The sequence below is a fragment of the Argiope bruennichi genome, chromosome X2 (assembly GCF_947563725.1).
Source record: "Argiope bruennichi chromosome X2, qqArgBrue1.1, whole genome shotgun sequence".
Classification (NCBI taxonomy): Eukaryota; Metazoa; Arthropoda; class Arachnida; order Araneae; family Araneidae; genus Argiope; species Argiope bruennichi.
In genome coordinates this window covers 7,129,052-7,142,786 of record NC_079163.1, presented here as the reverse complement: position 1 = coordinate 7,142,786, position 13,735 = coordinate 7,129,052, and the positions used below count along the sequence as shown (strand labels likewise).

Genomic DNA, 13,735 nt, shown 5'->3' with positions numbered 1-13,735 from the left:
TTTTATTTGAATTTTTCTTTTAAAACACTTTGTATAGATTTACTGAGATTTTTTAAAAATAAAAAATATGGTTGAAATAACGGTTATTTGGAACAGATATCTAAAAACAACAAAATAAAAATATTTCTTAAAAAAATCGAAGATTATTCATCACTTATTTCAAAACCATTAGTTAGCTGCTTTCTTATGTTAAAAAATGAAATTGAAATCATCTAATTTTATTAATTATAATACTTTGAAAATTTAACTTGGTAGAGGGCACTACGCTCGCTTATGTATTGTTTTTCTTTTTTAAAAAAAATCTTTTACCTTATTTAATTGTTCCAGATTTCCCAAGTGAATTTGTGACGGGAAAACAAAAAGTGGAAGTTTGTGTATGTTGTCAACAAACGCTACAGCTTGATCATTTTACTTAGGATTACGTCTGTGATGCTAATGGACGAAATAATTAATCAGAAGTTTAATTCTATTCATTATTCTCCATTTCAAATAATATATGATTTCCTTTTTTGAAAATAAACAAACAGCATGATTTTCGTTTAGCCAATCAGATCGCTATGTGATCTGCGTTTTTAACTCACGTAAGGGTCGTGAACTCTAACCTTTACGTTTTTGTGGAACAACATTGCGACATCCTCCTGTTGCCGTTTGAAAGGTAGCGAAAATTTACGAACTCAATCGCATGGCTTTTTTCGTGTTGCCTTGCATAGATAATTTCTTTTGTGATGCAGTGTGAATTGATCTGAATTTTGATTATTTGCTAAAAGGCATGCTTCAACATTTTTGAATGCTTTAGTTTTAGTGCATGCTTTGAATGCCTATTAGACAATCTAGATGATAATTACAGTTGAATTTTGAGAATGCTTTATGATTTATTTTGCACGAAAATAAATTTTTGCCAAGTTTTTTTTTTGTTAACATGAAGATAGTCTTTGTTTTTCATAACGTGTTGTATTTCCATGTTGCTTCATGTTGTATTTGTGTTCTATTGTATACAGTAAAAGACAGCTGAAAGCACGTAGAACAATGAATAAGACTTAATGATTATTTTATTGGGGAAGATGCAGGATGTGAATTTGTTTTGAAAATTTAGTTAAAAATCTGATTCATATAGTCAGTTTTTTTTTGTTATATTTTAAAGATGTTCTTTGTAGTTCGGTGTCACAGTTCTGTAAATGTATGAGTTTGCCATGATGTTTTCAAGTAATTTTTATATTAATGTTGAAATATATATAATTAATTTAATATTTTTTGCATAATAATTTGTTACTATAGCGTGTATGAGTATGAATTCTTTTTAAGTATAGTTCATTTAGTTATAGGCTTGTCACACTTATTTCAGTATGCTAATATGAATGCTGTGAAATTTATTGCAAAACTTTAGGATTGAATTGTTAAAACCAAATAAAATTCAATGTATTGGAAAGTTGTGAGAGGTATTTTTAAATATTTGATGCAAAAATTGGGCTTTTTAAAAAAATCATTATCTTATCCTCATCAGGGATAATGTTTTGAAAATGGAAATTTAAATGTTATTTTTTTCCATTTTAGACCAAGAGTAATTTCGGGAGGGGGAAAAAATGCACTTTGCTTTTTCTGAATATTTATTCAACCAATGAATTTTTTTTAATTAAGAATTTTAACAGGTGATAATTTCTTGCTAAATACCAGTACTGTTCAAATAAGCGTTTTCACCAACAGTAATAGTCTGTTGGTGAAAATGCTTATTTGATGGATATTAAACTATAAGAATCTTATGCCAGATATATTTATTATCGAAATTGCGGTTACTTGTAAATTTCTGATTGAAAAATAAAGCAAATATAGAAAGTATGTGAATTAACATCTTGTCATGATACATTTAAGTTTTCACTATTGTAATTATATTAAAATTGTTTATATGATTTTTAATGAATTTAAATACCAACATTGATCAATTTTTGTAAAATTTTTAATGAATATGTGAAGTCATTCATCACAGACTTTTATGAAATAACAATGGATTAAAGATAATCAGTTATTTTTTTCTTAATATGCCAAATTCCATATTAAACATAATTGTTTTGTTTACTTGTTGAAGATAAATATTTTTTAACATAATAGTAAAGTAAAATGAAATTCCAAATGATTTTGTTGAAGTTATGAAAAAAATAATAAAACTAAATAAATTTAATTTAGTGAATTTAATACATAAAGGAAAGCTGTTTTATTTTGTTTTTATTTCTTTTCTTAGAATGACAATGTAACTTTTGTTTTATTTTGAAGTTTTATTGATTATCAAAGCATTTTCTGTGATAACTTTTATATTTTTCAAATGATATTTACAAATAATTTATTTAAATTTTAATGTCAGATCTTTTTTTATTTTTTTTTTATTTTTAAAGTTTTTTAAACCAAGAAAGTGATACTTTTCAACCCTTCAGCAAATGCACCCTTGTTTTGAACATTAGCATATGCACAGGGTCATTTTTACCTCAAATTGTTAGCTACTTGCATCTTATCTTATTACCTATCTGAATAAAAAAATATAATTGGAGAATATGAATATATTTCTTGCAAATATGTTCTATTTAAGACACAAATTTAATTTTTTAAAGCAAGTAGTTTTTCTGTATAAAAATATTAAAGGAATAATAAAATCTATTTTACGTATTGTTTACATTTGAAATTTTTTGGAAAAAAAAGCTAGTATTAAGTAAGTAACATTCATACATTTTGTTTTTCATTTTATATGCATGCTCAGAAAACATTTATATCATTTCTCATTCAGAATAAAGTGAATTTTTTTAACATAAATTTCAAGACAATTTATACATATTATTAGTGACTGCATTTTATATGAGTTTTTTTCACAAACAGAAAAAGACTTTTGATTAGATTTTCTAGAGTATTCAGAATTTGCATTTCTTTTCAATTCTGTATCATGAATCACTTTTGAAAATGTCTGATGAATCTAAACTATCATAATTTTCTTTATCAGTAGAAAGACTTACGAGAAGATCTTTGATTCTCTGCTGTTCATATTTATACACTGTCTTAGCCATAATGTTAAATGAATCTTTTGTTAACGCATGCAAGGGTCAATTTGATCCCCACCCCCCTGTAAAAAATATGTTGTTTCGTTGATTTCTGCTATTTTAAGCCTACAATGCACAATTTTTTAATTCAATCGAAAAAAAAAATGTTTCCTTTCAAAAACTATGTACATCAATAAATTATTTAAAAAAATAAACTATATATTTTACTATGTTTTTTGACTAAGAACTAAACTATGTCAATTGGCTCCACCATGCAGTGGCACCTGTTTAATGCCTATTAATTAACTTTTTTAAATGTTGCGAAATATTTTGTTTACTTTTTAATAATCTTTTATAGCATAGATTTATTATATATTACTTTTATATATTTATTATTTTATAATATGCAATAGGATATGTTAAAACCACTAAAATATGAGATTTAAGTATAGTATCAATATAATTTTTTAAATTTAATTAAAAAAATCGTTAGTTTAGAATAAAAAATAGCTTTGATGTTTTAATCAGAACAGACAATTTTGTTACATAAATCAAAAGAGTACTTTATATAGTGCAGCTTTACTCAGAAATTAAAGAACATTTTTTTAAAAAAATCTAATTGAAGTGATAATTTTGAAAACAATTGTTCTTTTCAAGTGCAGAGGAATATTGCATTTTGTTATAAGCATAGAGGAATATATATATTTTGTACATTATGTATATTGATTCTAGTAAAACCTTTGTAAGACAATATTTTATAACACAGTTTGTTCTCAATATGCTCTGGCCAATGGTCAATTTTGTCAGACTGAACAGTTATTGGTGGGTTTCTTGCAGAAACAGATTCCCCCTTTTTTTAGTGTTGGTTCTTTCTCCCTTTCATTTGAGGGACAGCCTCATTTTGTTGATCAAGTTGGACTATAAGAGCATGAGGATTCAGTTAGATTTAAATTGTAAAAGCTTCATTTCAGCATCCAAGTTGTCCCTTACAGGTTTGAATAATAACCAAGCATTTATGACAGCAAGATCAATTAATACAAAAATTAAGATACAAAATTACCAGTTTTTACTTATTACTATTTTGTAACTTCCAATCAAGCTATCTAAGCGATATGTTTATGTTTGTATCTGCATGGTGTTGCCAAATAGCTACTAACAAACATCGCCCACTTTGTAATTAACTATGAAATCAAAGAAAACCAAATGCACCAAAAATAATTTTTTTTAAAAAAAAAGGTCTGTCAGTAAAAAAATTTTTCAAAATGGTAAAATTATTATTTTGATTAATTTCTGTACATCCTCTAGTATTAACATTCTCTTTTGACATTCTCTAGTATTAACTTGTATTTTTGTAAGCTACAGACACATAAATCAAAAGAGAACTGCTATTATCATCTATTGGTATATTTAAGGACTAATGACAGGAATTCAGCTTTTTCCCATATTTCCTGCATAATGTTGTCGTTCGGAAACATTTATTGGAGCTGCTATAGGAGAAAGAATATGTGTGGCCAAATGGCTACGCTACGCTTTGGAGAATTATTCGTCTGGCTCCTCAATGAAAGTATAAGAAGTAGCAGGTTTAAATTTTTATAAATTCTTAGAGTTTCGAAATAAAGGATAAAAGATCAGATCAAAAAGACCCTGTGCGTATGCTGGAAAGTTAATATTTATACAACCAAAACACATGATGCATTTTATTTATTTATTTATTTTTTTTTTCATCCACGAAAGTGCTTTGTAGAAATTATTAAATGTTTGGAATTTTTTTGTAACAGTTATTTGAAATTATTCAGAAGAAATAAAATTCTTATTTTAGCATCTGTTCTTGTCATTCTACCTAGAATATTAAGAGAATCTAATTGAATGTGAGAAATTCTACAAATTATATTAATTTATTGAGAAATAAAATTATGTGTTCTCTATGATAATCAACTTTGGAAGTGATGTCTTTTTCTAAGTATTTGCCATCTTCCGTGGAAACAAATATGATTAAAGATTTTATTTAAAATTGGAACTAAAGTGAGATTTTAAGCATTGAAATATTTTTTCAACATAATTCTTATAAGTAACTGAAAAACATGATGATGTGTCATGCCATAAACATTCCATACATCATTTTCACTTCTCTTTCAAAGAAAAAGTATTCTCCAGATTTGTTTAATTTACAGTTTGCCTTCATTTGTTGAATAAAGAAAAAAATCAGATACTTCATTTTATTGATAGTTCTAAGATTGATTGGAAAACACTTTTATGTATCATTTTGGATTGCACCATTTAAATAAATTGATAATAATGTGGTTACTTTTGTAGATGTGATTTAGGAAAGGAATATTATTTAGAAATCAATAATTAGTTGAATAATAAATTGCTAGTAAATATTCTATGTGATGGAAGGTTCAAATATGATAAATATCTTACGACCTGTTGTTAATATAGTGACTCATTAGTTGACATGATCATGATAGCATCTCTTGAGGCTAGAAATTACTTTTAATGGGTAAAAATAAGAAGGAATTGATTCTGTTGAATGCGTGACTTTCAACAATTCAAATTATTGTTTTGGGCAATAAAGTATTACGTGGAATTGTTTCTTTGCAATTGTTGAATGAATTTGCATTTAAAATATATTTTATTAAAGAAAATAAATAATTTTATGTGGAAAACAAAAATTATAGATTAGATTAGGTATGATATTTGTTTATAAAGATGCCTAGTAGTATCATGTAAACTAATACATTTTTAATTTCCAAATGGAAAAGTAAAATACTTCTGTATCTAAATTTTTTTAAACTGTGAGACTTCTTAATTAAATGAAGTTTTTATTATTTATCATCATATTTGTTATGGATAAATGATGACTATTCTATAATTAAATAGGAAATTCAAATTAATTTATTGAACTAAAATAACTAATCCTTCGAGCAAAAAAATAAAAGATTCTTACGAGTGCTGTGTTATTAGAATAATAGGAATTGTATTCTTTGATTAACTTAAACATAATAAGAACTAAAATAGTAATTTATTTGTTGTTACTGAAAACATTTGATAGGGAAATAGTGTCAAGAGATGCTATTATCTTTTCTAATTTCTGTTAAACTAAAATTAAATTTTAAAATTAAAATAGGCATTCTTATTTTATATTAATGGATTACTTTTTAATTTTGAAAACATTTTTTCCTGCTGCATTTGACATCAATGAAGCTTTAACTGTTGCTATGATCTTTTCTTATAGTGTATCTTTGTTTTCATTCAAGAAGTATTGATATAAAATATGACAGATAATAAGTTAAGCTTCCAAGCTCTCAAATATTCTTCTCTCCGTTACCTTCTACAGCTTCAAAGCAAATAATTTTTGTTTATACATATTTTAAAATTTGCTTGGAATGAGATATATTGCCATAATTTGTTAATGTGTCGTAAAATTTTACCAACTTGAGAAGCTCATTTCTATGTTAAATGAGTAAAATAACTAGCCATTAAGAAAAGTTAAAGAACTTAGAATGATATTTTTTATGTGCTTGAAATTAAGTGATTCTCTTATAAGATCTGTTGGAAGATCCTGGGATAAAAGCAAAAATTTCTTATGGACGAAATCAGTTGGACATGTTAGAATTTGAGCAGAATGTCAAAAGGTGTTATGAATGTTTAAACATTATTAAAAAAATGTAGTTTCAATTATTTGTTATTAAAATATTGAGCAAATATTTAATTAATTACCGAGTAGTTAAAAGATGCCCAACAATTTTTACTGTGGAGATCTGCTCCTCTTTCAGTCTGCATATATTCAGCAATTTATATACAGTCAATAGATTCTTTTGCTCAACTATTTATGAATTTGTGTCATATTTTGCATTCTGTCGTGGTGATGTAAAAAATTTCTTCTAACCTTTGAGCTTGTTTATCATTTTTAATTCAATTAATTTGCTTAAATATTTAAAAGATATGTTTTATAAACAATGACAATATTAAGATTTTTCAGCAAATTTTACAAATTTCGGCATGCTGTATAAAGAAACATCTAATATTGTATTTATTTTCTTACTAAGACACAAAGTAAATGTTATCTGTTTTCAGAACAGAGAAACAGTTGTCTTTTTATTATAAATATAAATTTTTGCATCAAATGCTCATGGCATTAAAAAGAAAAACCTTTTTGAACACACTATATGATTTTTATTAATTAAAAATTGAATTGGTAGGTAAGTGATGTTCTTAATACTATAGTAATATCTTAAAATTTTTTTCACTTTTTAATAAAATTTGTATTATTAAAAAATTCTTGTAGTTAGGAAGTTAAATCAAATTAAGTAGTTATATGAAGTATGCTGGTTAATCTGTTAGTGATATTAATATAATTTTCTGTCTAATTTATTGATATGCCTAATGGGCAGTTATCAGAGAATTAATACATATTTTACGAATCTTTTTAGGGAGAATTAAATTTGATTTATACTACCAACATTTATTGAACATTCAAATTTATTTTAAGTTTGATGATGCAATACTTTGTGCTGGGAAAAGCTAGTTTTCACTGCCTAGTTGTTGTTTTTTTCAGTCATTAAAAAAAAACCAAGTTACAAAGAAAATGTAAATACTTGTAAAAATTAAATGGTTGCTGAAGTTTCTGAGTTTGGACTTTCATTCATCCGTTATGTAGTTTGGAATTCCAATTATGCATACAAGTACCCTACAAGCATTTTTAAGAATCAAATAATCTTGCAGAGCCTCTCACTCTTTTTTTAGTCTTATTTCCGTTATCTCTGATAGCGCTTGTTCGAGATCTTTCTTAGGGATCTATGGTCTATCGGAACCCGACAAATGACGCCATTTCCGTGACGCATATGTTATCATCAATCTAATCTCTAATGTCCAATCGTTTGACATTTTACTGGAAAGGCCGTTGCTGCACCCAGATCCTGGGTACTCCAAAGGTTTTTCGCATTCCCGCGGTGGGAAGTATGGCGCATTTATAGTTATATCGACCTTACCTCAGGGTATTTCTTAGGATATACATGTCGAGAAAAACAGTAAATTATCATTCGTTATAAAATCCCAAAATTTCATTAAGATGTAATACAAATGTCATTAGTTGTATATTCTCTTTATGATATCAGTAAGCTTCTTATAAATTTAAAAATACACAGGTTAAATTCTTTAGTATAGAAGTTATTCCCCATATACTATATTGCTTTGTACAAAATGAGTTGATTAATTTCTCCAATGCATCAGCATGCGTTAATTATATATTGGGATTTCTCTGTATTTTATTTGTATAACGGGTATTCCCCGCTAAAGATTGCAATCATAAAATGCTCGAAATATGAAGTCCCTTAGTAATTTCTGATTTTTAGGAGCAACGTGATACTTAAATGATGATACGCCATGAAAGTTTCAAAACAACTTTTCTTGAAATTTTGAACCATTGTTGACCTTAACGTTGGTGTACTAAGAACAACTGCACAACCTACACGTCTCCTCGTGAAACATTTTCACAATTTTATACCAGCGACACCATCAAAATTTGTTTCTTTGGCAATTTTTAAATTTCCATTAACAATATTTTTTTCAACAATGAACTGTTAATATTTTATCTAAAGATATGGTTTTAATTTCGCACCTTGTGAGAGAGTGCAGTTGAGAATAAAATTACAAAATACAATAAAAGTAGGATTTAAATTCCGCAGTTAACTGGTTAATATAAAATGGTGCTCAGCAGTGGAATGGATAGCCATGCCAGAGACTCCACAAAGGACGCAGTGTTAGGTAAGTAGGGATATTAGTGCTTTGGCTTGAAAGATATGATGGCAAAATTTACTTCACGGGATTTATGCTTCATTGCACATAGTATTTGCACATTTATTATATTTTTTTTTCTTTCAAATGTATGTATCCGCATCATTGCAAAAAGGTTTGACACAAAGTACTTTAAATTACGTGTATCATTACATAGTTGTTGCGACATCATTGCAATTGTGTATTCTGATTAAATTTATTGCAAATTTCGTAGTTCATTATTGAAAAGTTTTCGCTGCAGCATTGCAAATTTTTTTTGGTTCAAATAAAGTATTTATTTTTTAATGATATTATGCATCAGTGCACATTCTTCATTTCATCATGTCAGATACTTAAAAAAAAATGATTTTTCGAGAAAAAGTTTTTTTGTATATGGTCTGTTTAATGAGAATCTCATCATGATTGTGTAACATTAAAATTAAATAAATTGTATTGTATGATACAATTTTATCGTTTTGTATCATTAAAATTAAATAATTTTTTTTTCTCCTTTGTTTTGACGATTGTAATATCCATAATAGCATTGAAAATTTCGAATCAAAAATAAAGCCATCATCTATGTATAATGCATATCAATATCGACTGTATTTTAGTAGCCTTAAGAATGTAATTAAATGCCGTTGCTTTAAAGAAAAATTTGGAAAATGCAAAAAGCGTTTTAAAACAAAAAACAAAAGTGTTTGTTTTCTCCGAAATTACTCATTTTTGTAAACCGGATGAAGCTAAGATCGACATCAAGAAACATGTAACAAAAATTAAAAGGAGAGTTCGTGAGACAATAATAAGTAAAATAATTTAATCTTTCAAATATATAATTTAAAATTACATATTTCTTGCAAAATGAGAATTTGTATAAATAATTAAAAATTTACTGAGAAAAGAACGAAGGGTTGGTTATCAGTCTACAGAAACAACATATAAACTAACTTATTTAACTCTATTATCGGTTAATGGATATCTGTTTTAAATGGACCACCTTTTTTAAAGGAATTCATTTCTTATAAACATAAAAGTGTCGTTTGTTTTTTCTCTTAACATTCGAGTGTTGCAAATATATGGTAGACAATATTTCAAAAATGTGTTAAATGTAAAATTTTAACTTGAATGCTTCGAATTATAATATATTATTTCCATATATATATATATATATATATATATATATATATATATATATATATATAATGATGTTCTTTTTCCTTTTTGAAATAAATACTCATTTACTTAGATTTTTTTTATTGATGTGTTTTAATCAGCATTTGAGTTCATTTTAAAATTTTGATATAATTAATGCTTTGATGACGGAAATATAAATATAATTAAACGTGGTCTGTCAGGATATTATATAATGCAAAGCTGCAATTTATACTAAATTTTGAAAAAAAAAATCAATTTAATTTGTTTTCTGACTGAAATGTATTCGAAGAGAATTTAAAATAATCTTTGAAAGGTGACGCTACAAACCGTAGATGTATGAAATTTTAGAATTATCTATAAAGTTGTTATAATTACAAAGGTATAAAAAAAAAGGTTAATCTCAGTAACTTTCAGTACATCATTTTAGCAGGAATGGAATTGTCTTAGCATTTAATTAAACCAGACTGATAACGCAACAGGAATTGAATTAAAAAAAATTGTGCGTAAGTGGATTATTTCGAACATAGGATTCTGCCAAATATTAATTTTAGATTATTGAAAATTAAATTTGTTTCTCTACTTTAAAAAGCACTGAAAATCAGAACTTCAATAATGTAGAAAATTGTGCATTTTTGATATTTAAATAAGCGGCATTAAGAGGTTAAATTAACTCAAATATTTTTTTTTCAAAATATAATTCCTTACGTTATGAGGAATCGTGTATGAATGATGTTTTATATATATATATATATATAAACTTGTTTATTTCAACACATTTTATGATGAATATTTAAAAAAAAAATATATTAAATCTTATGAAATCTATTCACATAATCAATCCTGCTTTCATACCGAGAAATGTCTTATTTTCTCCGATATATAATGCATGCTTTATGAAAAATGATCAAAAAAAAAAAAAAAAAAAAAAAAATTAGGACATTTTCACGTATGAAATTTGACGGCGGTATTCTCTGAGTTAGATAGAATAGTGAATTTTTAACAACAGAAATAAGGAAAATTTGCCATGTTTGAATTATCTAAGCAATTTTTAAATTTAAAAAAAATGTCAGAATGAGTAATTTTAATAAAGCAAAAGCAGCAGTTTTTTTTTGTAGTTTATTTGTCTTTACAAATAGAATAAACTTTCTGAGAAATATACTTTAAAGTAAAATAAAACATTCCCTGCTGAAACTATGTAATCGGTCCATTTAAAGAAAATGATTCCGAAAATTACTTCATCAATTTCTTTAAGCTCAATAAAGTAAAATATTCTTTGATTTTCAATCGGTTCTGCACATAAAATTTGAACTCAAGTTTGACATTTTATGAACTATATGATTTTTTTTTTTTATTCGTGTGTTCTTCACTGTACAAAAACGCACAACCTTAGTTTTTGCACTGTTTGATGTCTTTAATATTCCTTTATTATGTCTTTTTTGTTGTAATTTATGAGGGCTGATAATAATTATAACTGCTTTTTGAGTGATATAATAATCCTCTTGATTTGACTATCAAATGCAACCAATGATTTGAAGTCCAATTTAAGCAACTTTTGAACCCCCCCCCCCAAAAAAAAAATCACCTAACTTTTTTTTAAAAGTATTTGAATAAAATTATTATATTAAGCTATAGTCGAGAACATTTCCTTTCTGAGGATATAATAGTTTTACTACTTTTTGCTTTAAAGCAATTTAAAGACTATCGCGCCTTTATTAAAACATATGAATTGAGATATCTATATAAGGAAAAAGGAACGAGCAATTATTTACAGAGCAATTGCAATCAGATTGAGCGCGATAATAAAAAGCTGAAAAAATTACATTTTTATACAGCCCACATTAAGAAAACTATTAATTAGCAAAATATTTTTTTATATCCATTTATACACTTGCAAAGTTTTATGCATCTATCTGTAAAATTTGTAAGATATTTATAAGGAAAATTTAATGACTTAGACCATTCTTCCATGCTTCTGATGGGTGTTTGAGTGACGTTTTCGTTGTAATTTTCAGGGATAAAACACAAAAAAATATTTATAGGGAAATATTTCAGGGATGCCACAAAAAATTGTTTATTGGATAAAAGCAGAAAATTAATATTTATTAACTTTTGTTAAATTTTTTAAATTGACAGGTATTAAATACATTAATTAAAGTGCTTAATAACTTACTCGAAATGAACACCTTCGACATCAACACAAAGTTCATTCTTTTGGCTTGAGTTTGAGGTTAATGGCACAATATCCAGTTTTGGCCATACTGCGCCAAATATATGGTAAAAATGAGATAAAAAGATGTCATTGTTTTAGCAATACGTACACTTTTGTGATGAAGTTCGTCATATGTGAGATAAGAACTAGCGTTTTCAATTCTTCGGCAAATATTTAAAGAGCATGTACTGTCAAAGCCAATTCATCCCTTTGTTTTGACAAATGCGAATCAGAACTCACTGAATTTGCATACTTCCGTAGAAAATGGAGCCAACCCAAGATTTTCTAAAAATAGAAATCCAAAACACATTTATAGAAAATTGCCATTGATGATGAACCTATTGTAAGAAGAATTTATTTTCACTTTTCCAAAAGTAATTGTTTTGAAAATTAATGTTTCTATTTATATTCTTCCTTAATATTTCTCGATTAAAGCAACATTCTTCTGTTCAAATTCATTTTTGGAAAAGAAGAATTTGATTTTACCTAAGGAAGGGTCCAATTATAAGATTCTGGACTCCAGTCTTGTGTTCTGTATGAATACATGTTATTACGTTGAAATATTCTCTACTCTATCGATTTTGGAATGTTGAGTTCTGGGTGGACTGTTCGTAATTTAGCATAAAAGTAACCAGAAAAATAAGACAAAATGCCAATATTTGCACCATATGTATGATGCTCCTTCCTCTACGGGGAAGAAAAGATTTTGCAGTTTTTAATCGCTGTATACACAGTCTAGAAGAATGCTGGGAACTGAAAACGACATTTGTATTCTTCTACAACTAGGCCGCCATTACGATTACATACAACATAAATCGTCATCTCATCATCATATCCAAAAGTTCCTTGTTGTTACACACACACACACACACACACACACATATATACACACACAACAATAAATAATATTAAAGTGTCAATAATCAAACAAAACAAAAATTAATCATAAAGAAAATGTTAATTAGCATTAGAGTCTCTAAAATTGTAAGGCCTATTTCGATATTTCGTTTTTCATTTGTGAAGAAAATAAAAAGATAACACTATTCTTACATTATATCATGAAACGAGTACTTAAAGAATATAGTAATAAAATTGACGAAATAGCTTACATACCTTGCTGCTTTTGCTGGGTTTAAAATTCTTTCTGTCAATGGAGGCAATTCGCCGTTTTCTCAGATTCGCATCTTTCGGGAAATTAAACTGTTATTCTTTTAGAAAGCATTGAAGTGCGAATAAAAAATTTTGTTTTCTTACTGAGCATTTCAGTACTTTTCTCAGAAATTTTAAATATTCGGTATTTCAAGTTTCTCTTCCCTTTTTTATAAAATCGAAATTGCAGCTTTCGACCAATCAATATGAACAACATTATGTTTTATTAGCAAATTTCTTTGACATCATGATGATTGGATGATGTACTACTAGACAAATACATGTGACAGTTCTGGATTAAATAAATTCGCATTTTGAAATAAATGATTTCTCCCAAATTTTCGACGAGTGCCTTGAAATTTAAAATTAAGTATATCTCTGCATATTTTGTAGATAGAAATGTGAGATTTTAAGCGTCCATAGATGAATG

General features: G+C 26.8%; 1 protein-coding gene across 1 annotated transcript in view; it reads left to right on the top strand.

Annotated features, from left to right (window-relative positions):
- The first annotated feature begins 315 nt into the window (after positions 1-315).
- LOC129959979 (orphan steroid hormone receptor 2-like) overlaps positions 316-13,735 on the top strand; it is a 165,786-nt gene continuing 152,366 nt past the window's right edge. The window contains exon 1 of the mRNA XM_056072931.1: positions 316-655. The gene's annotated coding sequence lies outside the window, so the exon portion shown is untranslated. The remainder of the gene's footprint in view (positions 656-13,735) is intronic.